Source organism: Hyla sarda, chromosome 9 (genome assembly GCF_029499605.1).
Source record: "Hyla sarda isolate aHylSar1 chromosome 9, aHylSar1.hap1, whole genome shotgun sequence".
Classification (NCBI taxonomy): Eukaryota; Metazoa; Chordata; class Amphibia; order Anura; family Hylidae; genus Hyla; species Hyla sarda.
This window is the reverse complement of record NC_079197.1, coordinates 23,077,604-23,096,222: the sequence shown is the minus strand read 5'-3', so window position 1 is coordinate 23,096,222 and position 18,619 is coordinate 23,077,604. Positions and strand designations below refer to the sequence as shown.

The 18,619-nt window shown below is 43.9% G+C and overlaps 1 pseudogene; it reads left to right on the top strand.

Moving 5' to 3' along the window:
* The first annotated feature begins 17,968 nt into the window (after positions 1 to 17,968).
* On the top strand, positions 17,969 to 18,046 carry LOC130292140 (U2 spliceosomal RNA; annotated as a pseudogene).
* Positions 18,047 to 18,619: the final 573 nt, after the last annotated feature.

Sequence of the window (18,619 nt, the reverse complement as noted above, 5' to 3'; positions counted from 1 at the left end):
AAGGGTGAGCACTTCTAATATCGTGTTTGCCTGCATCTGTTTATAACGTTATCACACTATGGAGCACTTTCCCTCATTTTAGTGATTTTTTGTTGAACTTGACCTTACAGGCCTAGATGTGGCTGGACTATCATTTCGGAGCATGGACCTACTGGAGGATCCTCTGGCGGTCCCGTGTGATAATCTACACAAAAAATGTCCTACTGTATTTTGTATACAGCTCCTATCCTTTGTGTCTCCATGGCTTCATGAATACTATATGTAATTCAATCCTTAGATATTCTCAGATCCAATGAGTAGCTCAAAGCTTGGATAGCCTTGCGGATGACACAATGGGGGCCATCCATAACTACCCCATAGTTTCCCCATAAAATCTATTCCAGACAGCGCAATAATGTGAAATACACACAAAAAAACTAAATATAATGTGATGAACAGATATGGAGTGAAATATACAACATCCTGGTGACCCCTGTATAAATGGTATCTAAGGGCAAAGGCCGGAGACAATAGAAGCAGCTGCCCTATTATTACAATATCGGCCCATGAATTAGGAGTGTCCTTATAAAGGTAACCTAGACCACAGCTTCTAGCATGTTCTCAAAATAGATTCTTAAGTCCAAGGTTGAGCTGGCACTATTATAGGTGTCAGAGGTGCCTCGGGACCTGAAAATTGGATATTAAGTAAGTAAAGTCTACCTATATCCTCATACTCAGGGCTCATGGGGCTGCTTCCCTCACAACATGTCTCTGGTAAATATACTGTAATAATAACCATATTAGTATCTTATTTGATTTTCATATATCCTCTATGATCCAATACATATATACATAATAAAGCTATAGATAGACAGATACACACGTGTTAGATAAATAGATTAAATAGTTTATATATAGTATTAATCTATATACAATAAAATCTTCCACAACTGTGCAAGCAAATTATATTACTTATCCTGATTTATATCCTGTATTATACGCCAGAGCCGCACTCACTATTCTGCTGGTGAGGTCACTGTGTATATACATTACATTACTTATCCTGTACTGATCCTGAGTTATATCCTGTATTATACTCCCAGAGCTGTACTCACTATTCTGCTGGTGAGGTCACTGTGTATATGCATTAGATTACTTATCCTGTACTGATCCGGAGTTATATCCTGTATTATACTCCAGGAGCTGTACTCACTATTCTGCTGGTGAGGTCACTGTGTACATACATTAGATTACTTATCCTGTACTGATCCTGAGTTATATCCTGTATTATACTCCTGAGCTGTACTCACTATTCTGCTGGTGAGGTCACTGTGTATATACATTACTTATCCTGTACTGATCCTGAGTTATATCCTGTAGTATACTCCCAGAGTTGCACTCGCTATTCTGCTGGTGGAGTCACTGTGTACATACATTGCATTACTTATCCTGTACTGATCCTGAGTTATATCCTGTATTATACTCCAGAGCTGTACTCACTATTCTGCTGGTGAGGTCACTGTGTACATACATTACATTACTTATCCTGTACTGATCCTGAGTTATATCCTGTATTATACTCCAGAGCTGTACTCACTATTCTGCTGGTGAGGTCACTGTGTACATACATTACATTACTTATCCTGTACTGATCCTGAGTTATATCCTGTATTATACTCCAGAGCTGTACTCACTATTCTGCTGGTGAGGTCACTGTGTACATACATTACATTACTTATCCTGTACTGATCCTGAGTTATATCCTGTATTATACTCCAGAGCTGTACGCACGGATGGAAGCATACACAGCGCACACAATCTTCCCTCCCCCTGCGGCGCCGGGGAGGGAAAGAAAAAATCTTTGGCAGTAAAATCCTGCGGCACCCCAGGCAGTGCCGAATGGCACCCCAGTGTGCCGCGGCACCCTGGTTGGGAATCACTGATATAGAGGGTAACATTTTGCTGCAGTGAGGAGCCTATAATGTTTGTCTGGCAGATTTGGTGTAGACAAGTTGCAATTGGACGAAGTCTTCATGATGGTCTGGACCAGATGGAGAAGAAAGAGAAAAGTGACTAATTCTGAACAGAGAAGGCGCCCCCTGTGGGATAGTTACTGTAATTACTTATACGGTCTGCAGAACCTGCTTACATCTGGTATCTATTTCTATATGGTCACTGTATGATTGGGGATTGAAACGCGTTGCAATGTCATAAAATATTATACGGGTAAATCGCCATCGATAAGGTTCTTTTTTGTTACGGGTCCTTGGAGACTCCCTTTTGCTTGCAGTATATGGTCATTGTATGAGGGGATATTGGTCTTTGTATAATGGTTTTTACTTAATAGTCAGTGGTGATGGTAAGGTGTGGCGGAATCATTTGTACCCAGTATAGTGGTGTTATTAGTGTTACTGGTCTGTATATAGTGGTGTTATTAGTGTCACTGGTCTGTGTATAGTGGTGTTATTAGTGTCACTGGTCTTTGTATAGTGGTGTTATTGGTGTTACTGGTCTGTATATAGTGGTGTTATTAGTGTCACTGGTCTGTGTATAGTGGTGTTATTGGTGTTACTCGACTGTATATAGTGGTGTTGTTAGTGTCACTGGTCTGTGTATAGTGGTGTTATTGGTGTTACTGGTCTGTATATAGTGGTGTTATTAGTGTCACTGGTCTGTGTATAGTGTTGTTATTAGTGTCACTGGTCTGTGTATAGTGGTGTTATTGGTGTCACTGGTCTGTATATAGTGGTGTTATTAGTGTCACTGGTCTGTATATAGTGGTGTTATTAGTGTCACTGGTCTGTATATAGTGGTGTTATTAGTGTCACTGGTCTGTGTATAGTGGTGTTATTAGTGTCACTGGTCTGTGTATAGTGGTGTTATTAGTGTCACTGGTCTGTATATAGTGGTGTTATTAGTGTCACTGGTCTGTGCATAGTGGTGTTATTAGTGTCACTGGTCTGTATATAGTGGTGTTATTGGTGTTACTGGTCTGTATATAGTGGTGTTATTAGTGTACTGGTCTGTGTATAGTGGTGTTATTGGTGTCACTGGTCTGTATATAGTGGTGTTATTAGTGTCACTGGTCTGTATATAGTGGTGTTATTGGTGATACTGGACTGTATATAGTGGTGTTATTAGTGCACTGGTCTGTGTATAGTGGTGTTATTAGTGTCACTGGTCTGTATATAGTGGTGTTATTAGTGCACTGGTCTGTATATAGTGGTGTTATTAGTGTCACTGGTCTGTATATAGTGGTGTTATTAGTGTTACTGGTCTGTGTATAGTGGTGTTATTGGTGTTACTGGTCTGTATATAGTGGTGTTATTAGTGTCACTGGTCTGTATATAGTGGTGTTATTAGTGTCACTGGTCTGTATATAGTGGTGTTATTAGTGTCACTGGTCTGTGTAGAGTGGTGTTACTGGACTGTATATAGTGGTGTTATTAGTGTCACTGGTCTGTATATAGTGGTGTTATTAGTGTCACTGGTCTGTATATAGTGGTGTTATTGGTGTTACTGGTCTGTATATAGTGGTGTTATTAGTGTACTGGTCTGTGTATAGTGGTGTTATTGGTGTCACTGGTCTGTATATAGTGGTGTTATTAGTGTCACTGGTCTGTATATAGTGGTGTTATTGGTGATACTGGACTGTATATAGTGGTGTTATTAGTGCACTGGTCTGTGTATAGTGGTGTTATTAGTGTCACTGGTCTGTATATAGTGGTGTTATTAGTGTCACTGGTCTGTATATAGTGGTGTTATTAGTGTCACTGGTCTGTATATAGTGGTGTTATTGGTGATACTGGACTGTATATAGTGGTGTTATTAGTGCACTGGTCTGTGTATAGTGGTGTTATTAGTGTCACTGGTCTGTATATAGTGGTGTTATTAGTGTCACTGGTCTGTATATAGTGGTGTTATTAGTGTTACTGGTCTGTGTATAGTGGTGTTATTGGTGTTACTGGTCTGTATATAGTGGTGTTATTAGTGTCACTGGTCTGTGTATAGTGGTGTTATTGGTGTCACTGGTCTGTATATAGTGGTGTTATTAGTGTCACTGGTCTGTGTAGAGTGGTGTTACTGGTCTGTATATAGTGGTGTTATTGGTGTCACTGGTCTGTATACAGTGGTGTTATTAGTGTCACTGGTCTGTATATAGTGGTGTTATTAGTGTCACTGGTCTGTATATAGTGGTGTTATTAGTGTCACTGGTCTGTGTATAGTGGTGTTATTAGTGTCACTGGTCTGTATATAGTGGTGTCACTGGTCTGCATATAGTGGTGTTATTGGTGTCACTGGACTGTATATAGTGGTGTTATTAGTGTCACTGGTCTGTGTAGAGTGGTGTTACTGGACTGTATATAGTGGTGTTATTAGTGTCACTGGTCTGTGTATAGTGGTGTTATTAGTGTCACTGGTCTGTATATAGTGGTGTCACTGGTCTGTGTATAGTGGTGTTATTAGTGTTACTGGACTGTATATAGTGGTGTTATTAGTGTCACTGGTCTGTGTATAGTGGTGTTATTAGTGTTACTGGACTGTATATAGTGGTATTATTAGTGTCACTGGTCTGTGTATAGTGGTGTTATTAGTGTTACTGGACTGTATATAGTGGTATTATTAGTGTCACTGGTCTGTGTATAGTGGTGTTATTAGTGTTACTGGACTGTATATAGTGGTATTATTAGTGTCACTGGTCTGTGTATAGTGGTGTTATTAGTGTCACTGGTCTGTGTATAGTGGTGTTATTGGTGTCACTGGTCTGTATATAGTGGTGTTATTAGTGTCACTGGTCTGTATATAGTGGTGTTATTAGTGTTACTGGACTGTATATAGTGGTGTTATTAGTGTCACTGGTCTGTATATAGTGGTGTTATTAGTGTCACTGGTCTGTATATAGTGGTGTTATTAGTGTCACTGGTCTGTATATAGTGGTGTTATTAGTGTCATTGGTCTGTGTATAGTGGTGTTATTGGTGTCACTGGTCTGTGTATAGTGGTGTTATTGGTGTCACTGGTCTGTGTATAGTGGTGTTATTAGTGTCACTGGTCTGTGTATAGTGGTGTTATTGGTGTCACTGGTCTGTGTATAGTGGTGTTATTGGTGTCACTGGACTGTGTATAGTGGTGTTATTAGTGTCACTGGTCTGTGTAGAGTGGTGTTATTAGTGTCACTGGTCTGTATATAGTGGTGTTATTAGTGTCACTGGTCTGTGTATAGTGGTGTTATTGGTGTCACTGGTCTGTGTATAGTGGTGTTATTGGTGTCACTGGACTGTGTATAGTGGTGTTATTAGTGTCACTGGTCTGTATATAGTGGTGTTATTAGTGTCACTGGACTGTATATAGTGGTGTTATTAGTGTCACTGGTCTGTATATAGTGGTGTTATTAGTGTCACTGGTCTGTGTATAGTGGTGTTATTGGTGTCACTGGACTGTATATAGTGGTGTTATTGGTGTCACTGGTCTGTGTATAGTGGTGTTATTAGTGTCACTGGTCTGTGTATAGTGGTGTTATTGGTGTCACTGGTCTGTGTATAGTGGTGTTATTGGTCTGTGTATAGTGGTGTTATTGGTGATACAGGCTTGTGTATAGTGTGTTTTATTTCCTTACAGTATGATGGTATGATATAGTCACTGTAGAAGTAATATGTTGTCCTGGAGTGGAGGTATTATTTTTTGTTTCTGAGCCTGATACTATGATACAATCCAGCGTGTGCCACGGGGAGGGGGCCCTGACCCTATTACATGGCTTTGTATGGCCCTTTGTTGCATTGAGCCATTGGCTGCATATCCCTTATAACAAATGTAGATATACGGACGATGAACGAGTATTTTTTCAAAGGTCAAAACGACCCAATCGAACGAGCGTTTTTTGTCGGCTGATCACTTCCCCTATTACACAGTGCGATATTGGCCTGTTATACACCAAATACACAAGAGGTGCTGGGAGATTTCTGCTCTAAAACCTCCCAACCAGTGTGCCTCCAGCTGTTGCAAAACTGTTTTGCAACAGCTGGAGGTCCACAGTCTTTAGACCGCAGTGATAAATGGATGGGCTGAGGTCGGAGCAAGACTACCACTTTAAAGGGGTACTCTGGTGGGAAAAAAAATTCTAATCAACTGGTGCCAGAAATTAAGCAGATTTGCAAATTACTTCTATTAAAAAAAAATCTTAATCCTTCCAGTATATCAGCTGCTGTATGCTCCACAGGAAGTTCTTTTCTTTTTGAATTTCATTCCACAGTGCTCTCTGCTGACACCTCTGTCAATTTTAGGAACTGTCCAGAGTACAAGCAAATCCCCATATCAAAGCTCTGCTGCTCTGGACAGTTCCTGACATGGACAGAGGTGTCAGCAGAGAGCACTGTGGTCAGACAGAAAGGAAATTCAAAAAGAATGAAATATACAGCAGCTGATAAATACTGGAAGGATTAAGATTTTGAAATAGAAGTAATTTACAAATCTGTTTAACTTTTTGGCCTCAGTTGATTTAAAAAAATTGAGTACCCCTTTAAGTCATATTCCTCAAACAACCCAAAACCCTTTCCAGAAATGTCTCTGATGTAAGTGCGTATATGTATATTTATCACACAGATATCTGCATGGGGCAGCCGCTCCTCGTGAGTGTGAACTCCTTCTTTCTTCCCATCTTTATTTCTCACACGTTGATATTACTTTACACATCTGAAAGCCCCAAAGGTCGTCAACTCCACAATCCGCCGCCAGCTTCTTGGCAAGTTATGTGTACCCCCCCCCCCCCCCCCACATGGACAACATGAAAGGACGGGAGTGAAGGCTATTTCTGCAGGACTCGGGACACAGCTGCCTCCCCCCATCTCAGGGCTAGTCCATCCACAGCCCCTGAGAACCGAGCCGAGGCTGGAAATGTAGAAACAGGATCTGCGGGGAGGATGATGAAGCAAGTGACATCCACATCAGCTCCTCTGTGCCCCTGGTGCCAGTGCTGGAACCTGAGAGACATGCCAGCTATTTCTACAGAGCTGACTGGGCTCACAGGATGGCACCTAATTATTTCAGTGTCAGATGGCGAATGCGGTTACATCACCTCTACCGATGGGGCAATGGACAACAATAGGCGTAAACAGAGACAATATGGGCAACTGAAGTCAGTGGAAGATGATGCTTAAAGGGCACCTCTCATCAAATAAACTTTTGATATATTTTAGATTAATGAATGTTGAATAACTTTCCAATAGCATGTTAATGAAAAATATGCTTCTTTCCATTGTATTTTTCCCGATCAGTCCTGTCAGCAAGCATTTCTGACTCATGCTGGAGTCCTAAACACTCAGAGCTGCCAGCCTGCTTTGTTCACAGCCAAACAGGCTGTGAACAAAGCAGGCTGGCAGCTCTGAGTGTTCTCCTTTGTGAACAAAGCAGACTGGCAGCTCGTAGTGTTTAGGACTCCAGCATGAGTCTGAAATGCTTGCTGCCAGGACTGGTAGGGAGACCCCTAGTGGTCATTTCTTCAAAGTGGAAAATTAAATAGAAAGAAGCATATTTTTTAATAACATGCAATTGTAAAGTTATTCTGCATACATTAATCTATAATATATCAAAAGTTTTTTTGATGAGAGGTACCCTTTAAATAGTGATTCCCAGTTGTAGTATCAGAATAAGGCCTCATGCATATGGCGGGGCTGGTACGGTGGCAGGAGGGTAAAGCAGCTTGCATTTAGTTTGCAGCCACATGAGACTCGTAACGCAGAAGTTCCACCTCTGTATGGCGCCATATAGTACCATTGTATAACATCATTTTTACATTGCAACTTAAAGAAGTAATTAGGTGGAAACATTTTTTTTCCAGATGAACTGGTACCAAAAAGTTAAACAGATTTGTAAATTACCCTTAAAGAGCTAGCAGATACCCTTAAAGGGGTACTCCAGTGAAAAACAATTTAAAAAAAAATCAATTGTTGCCAGAAAGTTAAACAGATTTGTAAATTACTTCTATTTAAAAAATCTTAATCCTTCCTGTACTTATCAGCTGCGGTATGCTCCACAGAAAGTTATTTTCTTTTTAGAATTTCTTTCCAGTCTGACCACAGTGCTCTCTGCTGACACCTCCGTGCATGTCAGTAACTTTCCAGAGCAGGAGAGGTTTGCTATGGGGATTTGCTTCTACTCTGGACAGTTTCTGACATGGACAGAGTTGTCAGTGGAGAGCACTGTGGTCAGACAGAAAGGAAACTCAAAAAGAAAAGAACTTCCTGTGGAGCATACAGCAGCTGATAAGTACTGGAAGGATTAAGATTTTTAAATAGAAGTAATTTACAAATCTGTTTAACTTTCTGGCAATAGTTGATTTAATTAAAAAAATTGTTTTTCACTGTTCGTGGATTCTCAGAAGGCGATGTTCCCCATCCTCCCCACCAGAATCACTAAGGGGCCTTCCAACCCAGTGGGTCCGGGCATCTGTCCATGTTTTCTTGGTTATTATCTTTGCTTGGTAACAACTTGTAGGCATCCAAAATCTTTTCCACCCAACGAGGACAACAAAAGGACAACATGGGAGACATGGGACTAAGAACAAACTAAAGTGACAGTCCTCTTTTTTTGATATGTTACTACACTTGGGAGATGATTTGCCACAATAGGCCCAGTCTGGGATATGTTTTACATATGATTATGGATAATAGAAGTAGAGATGAGCGAACTTACAGTAAATTCGATTCGTCACGAACTTCTCAGCTAGGCAGTTGATGGCTTATCCTGCGTAAATTAGTTCAGCCTTCAGGGGCTCCGGTGGGCTGGAAAAGGTGGATACAGTCCTAGGAAAGAGTCTCCTAGGAATGTATCCACCTTTTCCAGCCCACGGGAGCACCTGAAAGCTGAACTAATTTATGCAGGAAAAGTCATCAACTGCCGAGCCGAGAAGTTCGTGACGAATCGAATTTACTGTAAGTTCGCTCATCTCTAAATAGAAGCTTTATGGTCCTTTATGGTCTCCCCATGAGGCTAGAAGCAGTAGACGTGTTGGAACTGGGGTAAATGTAGATCAGGAGACAACGCAGTAAAAAACAATGAGTAGTGTGGGATTGAATGGTGGAGGCCATTGTCTTTTTTGCCCATGTTATGATTCAGCCCAATAATTAAAGGAGTTATCCAACATAAGGAGACTTTAGTACTTTACTGCCAGACCGTAATGGACATGCTTAGCAAGGATATGTGCTTATTTTGGGGTTAAATGGCTATGTTGTGAGTCTAGCATAACGCTGCTGCTTTCTTTTGGTGAAATGACTTGTTCCTGTTGAAGATCCCTCCCTTCAACTACAAGTCCCAGGATACCTTGTTTGTAAGTGTGAGGTCACTTTTCTCCTCCCCACACATCAGTCATCCCACCCATTGCAGCACACCTGAGCTTCCTTACATGCAAGTTGTGCTTGAAACTACAATTCCCTTCAAGCCTGTAGAGTAGTGGTCTCCAACCTGCGGACCTCCAGATGTTGCAAAACTACAACTCCCAGCATGCCCGGACAGCCAACGGCTGTCCGGGCATGCTGGGAGTTGTAGTTTTGCAACATCCAGAGGTCCACAGGTTGAAGACCACTGCTGTAGAGAATGATCTCACTCCCACCCAGCTGTTGCTCCACCCATTGAAGCACAGACATGCTTCCTTTTAACACCTGACTAGTGATGCTATGTCTTTTATGGCCGCACTGCAACCTGGGAAAAGCCTGCGACAACACTCATTTTGTATGCTGCTAAAAATGAACATTGGGGCAAAGATCAAATAAGAAATGCGAGACCAACATCAAACACAGGTACAGACATTATATCTAGAGATGAGCGAACTTACTGTAAATTTGATTCGTCACGAACTTCTCGGCTCGGCAGTTGATGACTTTTCCTGCATAAATTAGTTCAGCTTTCCGGTGCTCCCGTGGGCTGGAAGAGGTGGATCCAGTCCTAGGAGACTCTTTCCTAGGAATGTATCCACCTTTTCCAGCCCACCGGAGCACCTGAAAGCTGAACTAATTTATGCAGGAAAAGTCATCAACTGCCGAGCCGAGAAGTTCGTGACGAATCGAATTTACTGTAAGTTCGCTCATCTCTAATTATATCATAAAGTACACTAACTTTACAGCCCTTGTAGCACAGTCAAATAAAAATACCCCCAGAATACCCCTTTATGAGGCTATGTTGCCAAGGGCTGGACACCGCTGAGTTAACATCTAGAAGTCCATAAACGTCTATAAGGAGCAGGATCTGATGTGCATTAGAGACCAGATAGGTCAATGGCAACTGCTTCACCCCCATTGGATGTCCAGCCAAACATCTCCTCTCCAATGTAGCCAATGATCTGCTTCCCAATGGTTGTACAATTTACAATGCTGGTGTGTTTAAGTCCACCTACCTGGGTACCCCCTATAGCTATGCTTCTGCTCGGACCCCGGAATAATACTGACTTAGAGACCACTATCCAAGAGATGACAGGGTTGAATGAAGAGTAGAGTCATCTCAGAGGTTTTGATTAGAGATGAGCGAACTTACAGTAAATTTGATTCGTCACGAACTTCTCGGCTCGGCAGTTGCTGACTTTATCCTGCATAAATTAGTTCAGCTTTCCGGTGCTCCCGTGGGCTGGAAAGGGTGGATACAGTCCTAGGAGACTCTTTCCTAGGTCTGTATCCACCTTTTCCAGCCCACCAGAGCACCGGAAAGCTGAACTCATTTATGCAGGAAAAGTCATCAACTGTCAAGCCGAGAAGTTCGTGACGAATCGAATTTACTGTAAGTTCGCTCATCTCTAGTTTTGATCTTTGGGGTTGGCTTTTACTTTAAGACGTTGGGTCATAAACATTTTTTGCAGGGCTGAGGGCACTATTCAAGACCCTACAGACAACGCAGGGTTCAAGGAGACCCCTCCATTTCTGATAACTACGGCATTGATGGCGATGGGAATGTGAGGATGCAGAGTTAGTAGAACATCACATCGTGTTCCTGGCTTCCCGTAACGTTCAGCTTGATCCTTGTGACAACTGCTCCCGTCCTTTCTGCTCACAGTAACACGACAGTTGTAGTGACTATAGTGAGCGCAGCTGTTGTCATCGCTGGGATCACAGGGAACAGATTACAGTGGAGTCACCAGATCAAAGAATTTCCCAGGTACTTTATAATACATTTATCTGTTCCTATAAACTTTGCTATAACAAACTGATATTTGGTTATAAAAGTCCATGATAATGTAATGTAACACTTTCCTCTTCTATTATTTCCCTCATGGTAAGTTGCAGTATTACAGTTGGTTTCTTGTCTACCTCACCTCTGATTTGACAAGTATAGATCACTAGAAGCCTTAAAGGGGTACTCCGCCCCTAGACATCTTATCCCCTAGCCAAAGGATAGGGGATAAGATGTCAGATCGCCGGGGTCCCGCTGCTGGGGACCCCGGGGATCGCTGCTGCAGCACCCCGCTATCATTACTGCGCAGAGCGTGATCGCTCTGTACGTAATGATGGGCAATATAGGGGCCGGAGCATCGTTACGTCACGGCTCCGCCCCTCGTGATGTCACGACCCGCCCCCGTCAATACAAGTCTATGGGAAGGGGGCGTGGCGGTCGTCACACCCCCTGCGATAGACTTGCATTAAGGGGACGGGCCGTGATGTCATGAGGGGCGGAGCCATGATGTCACGCTGCTCCGGCCCCTGTATCGCCCGTCATTACGCACAGAGCGAACTCGCTCTGTGCAGTAATGATAGCGGGGTGCCGCAGAGGATATCACGGGGGTCCCCAGCAGCGGGACCGCAGCGATCTGACATCTTATCCCCTATCCTTTGGATAGGGGATAAGATGCCAGGGGCGGAGTACCCCTTTAAAGGGGTACTCCACCCCTAGATATCTTATTCCTAGGGCTGGACAGTATACCGGTTCATACCGAATACCAAAATTTTTGTGCTGCACGATATGAATTTTTCCCATACCGCAATACCATTTTGGCCCCTCCCCCTTGGGAATGTATGAATTATCAGCCCAGTGCTGCTGCGCTGTCCCCACATCGGGGAACTAAACATATGTGATCCGCCAGCGCTGTTCCGCTCCCCCCCCCCAAATCCTGTTACCCGCCAGCGCTGTTCTGCTCCCCCCCAATGATCAGCCCAGCGGGGTACTACTAAATATATTACCCACAAGCACTGCCCTCCTCCTCTTTGTTGCGGGCCGCCGACACTGGAACTCTATACTTTACGCCAGTGGTCTCCAACCTGCGGACCTCCAGACGTTGCAAAACTACAACTCCCAGCATGCCCGGACAGCCGTTGGCTGTCCGGGCATGCTGGGAGTTGTAGTTTTGCAACAGCTGGAGGTCCGCAGGTTGGAGACCACTGCTGTACACTGTAACCCTATGCCCGGGCTGCAAAAGGTAAACAAAATAAACTTTAACTTACCTACGTCGGCCTCACGCTGGGGACGGGAACGTCGGACAGCCGTCAGTCTATCACCAGTTGCAGCGATGTCCCGCCCCGACCAGTGATAGGCTGAGCCCACTGTCATGTAAGAAGCCGGCTTCTTACATGACAGTGGGCTCAGCCTATCACTGGCCGTGGCGGGACATTGCTGCGGCCGGTGATAGGCTGACGGCTGTCCGACGTTCCCGTCCCCAGCGTGAGGCCGACGTAGGTAAGTTAAAGTTTATTTTGTTTATCTTTTGCAGCCCGGGCATAGGGTTACAGCGTACAGCAGTGGTCTCAAACAGGGTGCAACAGGGAGATCACGAGGGTCTCCAGTGGCGGGACCCCTGTAATCAGACATCTTATCCCCTATTCTTTAGATAGGGGATGATATCTAGGGGCGGATGAAATGTCTAAGGCCCCTGGCATCTGCCCAGCTTTGCCTGGTGCTGACTCTAGTCTAGGTAACAGGGCCAGCACTACCTATAGGCAACATAGGCTGCTGCCTAGAGCGTTCCCTTGATGATTGGGCCGCCTGTGAAGCTGTATGTACAGCACTCCTCTATCTGGCTGCCTCAGGGCACAGCACTGTCACATCACATACACAGTCATTATTACCGGCCTACTAGATAGTGAAGATGAAGGACCTTTGATGTCACCATTCACATGTTGGGGGCGGAGCTCAGCCATGCAGGATAGGAGAGATGGTGGCTAAAGGACCTTTGGTGATGTTGTAAAGGAGGCGGGGCTAAGCTGAAATAAAGGTCACATGTTTCCTGCAGATTCACTTCAGTTATGTTGTGTGTGAAGAAATCTGCACTTCAGTGTCACCCCAGTAGTAAGGAGATTACATGAGGAGGAGGTTTGTTACAGTGTGTCACCCCAGTAGTAAGACGATAACATGAAGAAAAGGTTTGTTACAGTGTGTCACCCCAGTAGTAAGGAGATTACATGAGGAGGAGGTTTGTTACAGTGTGTAACCCCAGTAGTAAGATTACATGAGGAGGGGGTTTGTTACAGTGTGTCACCCCAGTAGTAAGGAGATTAAATGAGGAGGGGGTTTGTTACCCCAGTAGTAAGAGGATTAGATGAGGAGGAGGTTTGTTACAGTGTGTCACCCCAGTAGTAAGGAGATTACATGAGAAGGAGGTTGTTACAATGTGTCACCCCAGTAGTAAGGAGATTACATGAGGAGGAGGTTCGTTACAGTGTGTCACCCCAGTAGTAAGGAGATTACATGAGGAGGAGGTTTGTAACAGTGTATCACCCCAGTAGTAAGGAGATTACATGAGGAGGAGGTTTGTTACAGTGTGTCACCCCAGTAGTAAGGAGATTACATGAGATGGAGGTTGTTACAGTGTGTCACCCCAGTAGTAAGGAGATTACATGAAGAGGAGGTTTGTTACAGTGTGTCACCCCAGTAGTAAGACGATAACATGAAGAGGAGGTTTGTTACAGTGTGTCACCCCAGTAGTAAGATTACATGAGGATGGGGTTTGTTACAGTGTGTCACCCCAGTAGTAAGGAGATTAAATGAGGAGGGGGTTTGTTACCCCAGTAGTAAGAGGATTAGATGAGGAGGAGGTTTGTTACAGTGTGTCACCCCAGTAGTAAGGAGATTACATGTGGAGGAGGTTCGTTACAGTGTGTCACCCCAGTAGTAAGGAGATTACATGAGGAGGAGGTTCGTTACAGTGTGTCACCCCAGTAGTAAGGAGATTACACGAGGAGGAGGTTTGTAACAGTGTATCACCCCAGTAGTAAGGAGATTACATGAGGAGGAGGTTTGTAACAGTGTATCACCCCAGTAGTAAGGAGATTACATGAGGAGGAGGTTTGTTACAGTGTGTCACCCCAGTAGTAAGGAGATTACATGTGGAGGAGGTTCGTTACAGTGTGTCACCCCAGTAGTAAGGAGATTACATGAGGAGGAGGTTTGTAACAGTGTGTCACCCCAGTAGTAAGGAGATTACATGAGGAGGGGGTTTGTTACAGTGTGTCACCCCAGTAGTAAGGAGATTGCATGAGAAGGAGGTTTGTTACAGTGTGTCACCCAAGTAGTAAGGAGATTACATGGGGAGGAGGTTTGTTACAGTGTGTCACCCCAGTAGTAAGGAGATTACATGAGGAGGAGGTTTGTCACAGTGTGTCACCCCAGTAGTAAGGAGATTACATGAGGAGGAGGTTTGTCACAGTGTGTCACCCCAGTAGTAAGGAGATTACATGAGGAGGAGGGTTGTTAGTGTGTCACCCCAGTAGTAAGGAGATTACATGAGGAGGAGGTTTGTTACAGTGTGTCACCCCAGTAGTAAGGAGATTACATGAGGAGGAGGGTTGTTACAGTGTGTCACCCCAGTAGTAAGGAGATTACATGTGGAGGAGGTTTGTCACAGTGTGTCACCCCAGTAGTAAGGAGATTACATGAGGAGGAGGGTTGTTACAGTGTGTCACCCCAGTAGTAAGGAGATTACATGAGGAGGAGGTTTGTTACAGTGTGTCACCCCAGTAGTAAGGAGATTACATGAGGAGGAGGGTTGTTACAGTGTGTCACCCCAGTAGTAAGGAGATTACATGTGGAGGAGGTTTGTCACAGTGTGTCACCCCAGTAGTAAGGAGATTACATGAGGAGGAGGGTTGTTACAGTGTGTCACCCCAGTAGTAAGGTGATTACATAAGGAGGAGTGCCACAAGGCATGATACAATTGTCGCCCTGTGAACACAGCCTGAACTAAGGTTCGTCAAAGTGAAATGCACCAAATTTTTCAAGAGGAGTATGCCTATAAATTGGTTAACGCGCCAAAAACGTCCTTTGCCAATAGAAGATCAGTCACATGGTGAAGGGTCACTATAGACCATAATATTGAGCGGTCCTGAGTGGTCCAAATGTCGGCATTGGAGAAGTTTCAACTACAACCATGAAACCTCCTGAAAGGACCACAAGGTCTCTCGCCCCATAAAGAGATCAGCAGCATAAACTACACTGATAGATGGAGAGGCTCATACGGCTTATACATTGGGAGCAAGGAGTTTCCCGTTACTGCTCCGGTTGCCTTATTCATTCCTTATATATGAATTAAAGATCTTGAGATTCTGAGTGTGAACGGGAAGAATCCTCCCACCTTCTGTTTTTCTTGTAAAATTGTTATTTTTTTGTATTTGTTATGGGTGTTTGTTGTGCACCTGGTTGTACAGCACTGCAGCATATGTCAGCAATATGCAAATAAAGAGTAAAAATAACCAACCTATATTTTATCTTCCGTTGTATGACTATTGTGTTGGTGAGTGTACTGTACATGATATACTGTATGGATGGATAGATAGATATGAGATAGATAGATAGATGGATAGATATGAGATAGATAGATAGATAGATATGAGATAGATAGATAGATAGATAGATAGATAGATAGATATGAGATGGATAGATATGAGATAGATAGATAGATAGATACAATGCAAATAAAAACGGCACTACCAATGTCCAGAAGAAAAGTGAGATTAGGGGTGCCCGCATAGCTGGAACCTGGGTCCGTTGGTTCCTCAATCCAAACCATAGTAAATATGATGCAGCACTCCACAAGTTGCAAAGAAGGGTGGTTTTATTCCATCATGTGCATAGACAACGTTTCACCAGCCTCGCGCTGGCTTTTTCAAGTGAATCATAGTGATACTGGTGGGTATTTATAGACCGCCCACCAGGTCATGTGACATAGGTAATACATGATTGACATATGTAAACAAAGAGGTCATCAGAGAACATTGTGCAATCAATAATGTAAACAATCATATATACAGTGTTACATTCATATATAAACATCCGATCATCATCTGGTATAGAAATACCGGTATTAAGCATAGTAAATCAAAAGTGCACTAGTAGTGATCAATAATTACGTGCCAAGACGTGAATGCCTTCCGGGGTCCTGCCGCGATGTATCCCGATCACAGGCGCCAAAGCGCCGGAAGCAGTGTGGGCATCGCTGTAGAGTAGAAGCATTTCCGGGTCCGGATGGGACGTAACACCAGGATTTACTATGCTTAATACCGGTATTTCTATACCAGATGATGATCGGATGTTTATATATGAATGTAACACTGTATATATGATTGTTTACATTATTGATTGCACAATGTTCTCTGATGACCTCTTTGTTTACATATGTCAATCATGTATTACCTATGTCACATGACCTGGTGGGCGGTCTATAAATACCCACCAGTATCACTATGATTCACTTGAAAAAGCCAGCGTGAGGCTGGTGAAACGTTGTCTATGCACATGATGGAATAAAACCACCCTTCTTTGCAACTTGTGGAGTGCTGCATCATATTTACTATTGTTTAGATAGATAGATAGATAGATAGATATGAGATAGATAGATAGCTATAGTTGTATAAGAACATTGCATACATTGTAATTCCTTATTGCACTTAAAGGGGTATTCCAGGATTTTATTTTTATTTTACTATGCTACAGGGGCTGTAAAGTTAGTGTAGTTCATAATATAGTGTCTGTACCTGTGTGTGACGGTTTTCCCACAATTCTTCTGTGATTTTCACCCCAATATTTATTTTTAACAGCATACAAAATGACTGTTGTCTCAGATTTTTCCCAGATTGCAATGCGGCCGAGACGTGACTCACTAGTCAGCTGATGACAGGGAGCCTGTCTGCTTCAATGGGTGGAGGGATCAATCTGCCACTAATGCAACAGCTGTAGGCACCCTGATTGAAAACCACAGGTCTTTTGAATGGATGCAGCTCATTTATGTTTCAATGGGTGGGTTGGCTGATGTGTGGGAGGGAGGAAAATGGAATTATGGGATTTTTAGGCAAAAAAGGAAACTCAAACAGGAAATACCAGTTCACAAAAAGCTAGGCACAGTATTATGGTAATCTCACAACATAGCCATTTAGCCCCAAGACAAGTGCAGATCCTTCCTAAGTATGTCCATTACTGTCTGCCAGGAACGTACTAAAATCACCTTATGGTGGAGAACCCCTTTAACGTAAAATTATACTTTGAATTGTATTATTGAATTATTACGCAAGCAATTTCCTTAGGGCCCCATTATAAGGGGTGATTATCGGCTGAACAGCTGATATTGCCCTGTGTAATAGGGCCAGTGAACAGACATTTGTCGGCTGATCACTTGTTGGCTATATGTCTCACCATGTAATAGGGAATGTGCTGCTAATGAATGATGGCAGCAGAGGGATTTAATGTATGTCTATGAGCCGACCTGAGTGAACCGCATCCTCCGGTCGGCTTCGTTTTCGGCCCTATGCGGTTTCCCGACCGTAGGCAAAAACGTGGTCGACGAAGCGCCTAGGGACGAAGCGCCTAGGGACAAAGCGCCTAGGGGCGTGGAACGGTCCATGGCCCGACGCCTGAGCTCCCCCGGTTACCAGCTGCCGCCTCCCTGGGATCACCCCATGGAAGTGATCCGTCTGCCCTGGAACGGTGAGCGCTCTGCTTTCTTTCTTTTTCTTTGTGGAGTTACTAACTATTTCTAAGCCTATTGCACACAATTTTTAAACAATCGGATTAAACCTTTAGTACAGGCTTGTGTCGATTCTCGACCTTTTGGCTAAGATCAAGTGTAGTATCTGTTCTTATCAGTTTCATACTGGTGGAGAAGTCCCACCGGTGTGGGGCTGGTGGGGCTGGTTGCTGCATGGAGGGGGCAGATGTATCGGGGCGTTCCGGGGCTGGTTCTGAGGAATCAGCTTGACGGCTGCCCTGATGTGACCTGTTTCCTCCGGGTCTCGCCATGCGGTAGAGGGGTGTAGAGCCGAGGTACTTCTGTGCCTCGGGGAGTGGTGACCCTGAGGTGCCGAAACTCACTGGGTGTTATAACTCACTGAGTGAACGCACTGCACCATTACTCCTCACCTTTGGCACTCACCCTTGGTATCCCGGCCTTCTGGCTGGGATCCGGGAAATTTTTATAGATCCGGCTGGATGACCGGGCAGTATATCTGCACTTATCCACTTATTTATTTTTTGTTTTGTCACTGTGCCACCTTTACGTGTTGTTTTGTACACAGGATTGTCAGGATGCGGTAGCCCTTCTGGGTGTCCCTCCTGGCGGTCTAGGGGAGGTGTGTGTGGCCATTCGGTTCCTCACCTCCCTGCAACCCCTGGGCATCTTGGTTTCGGTTAAGATGCCATCAGTATACGGCTCCTCGGCTGATACCTTGGTTAACGCCTTGGTTGAA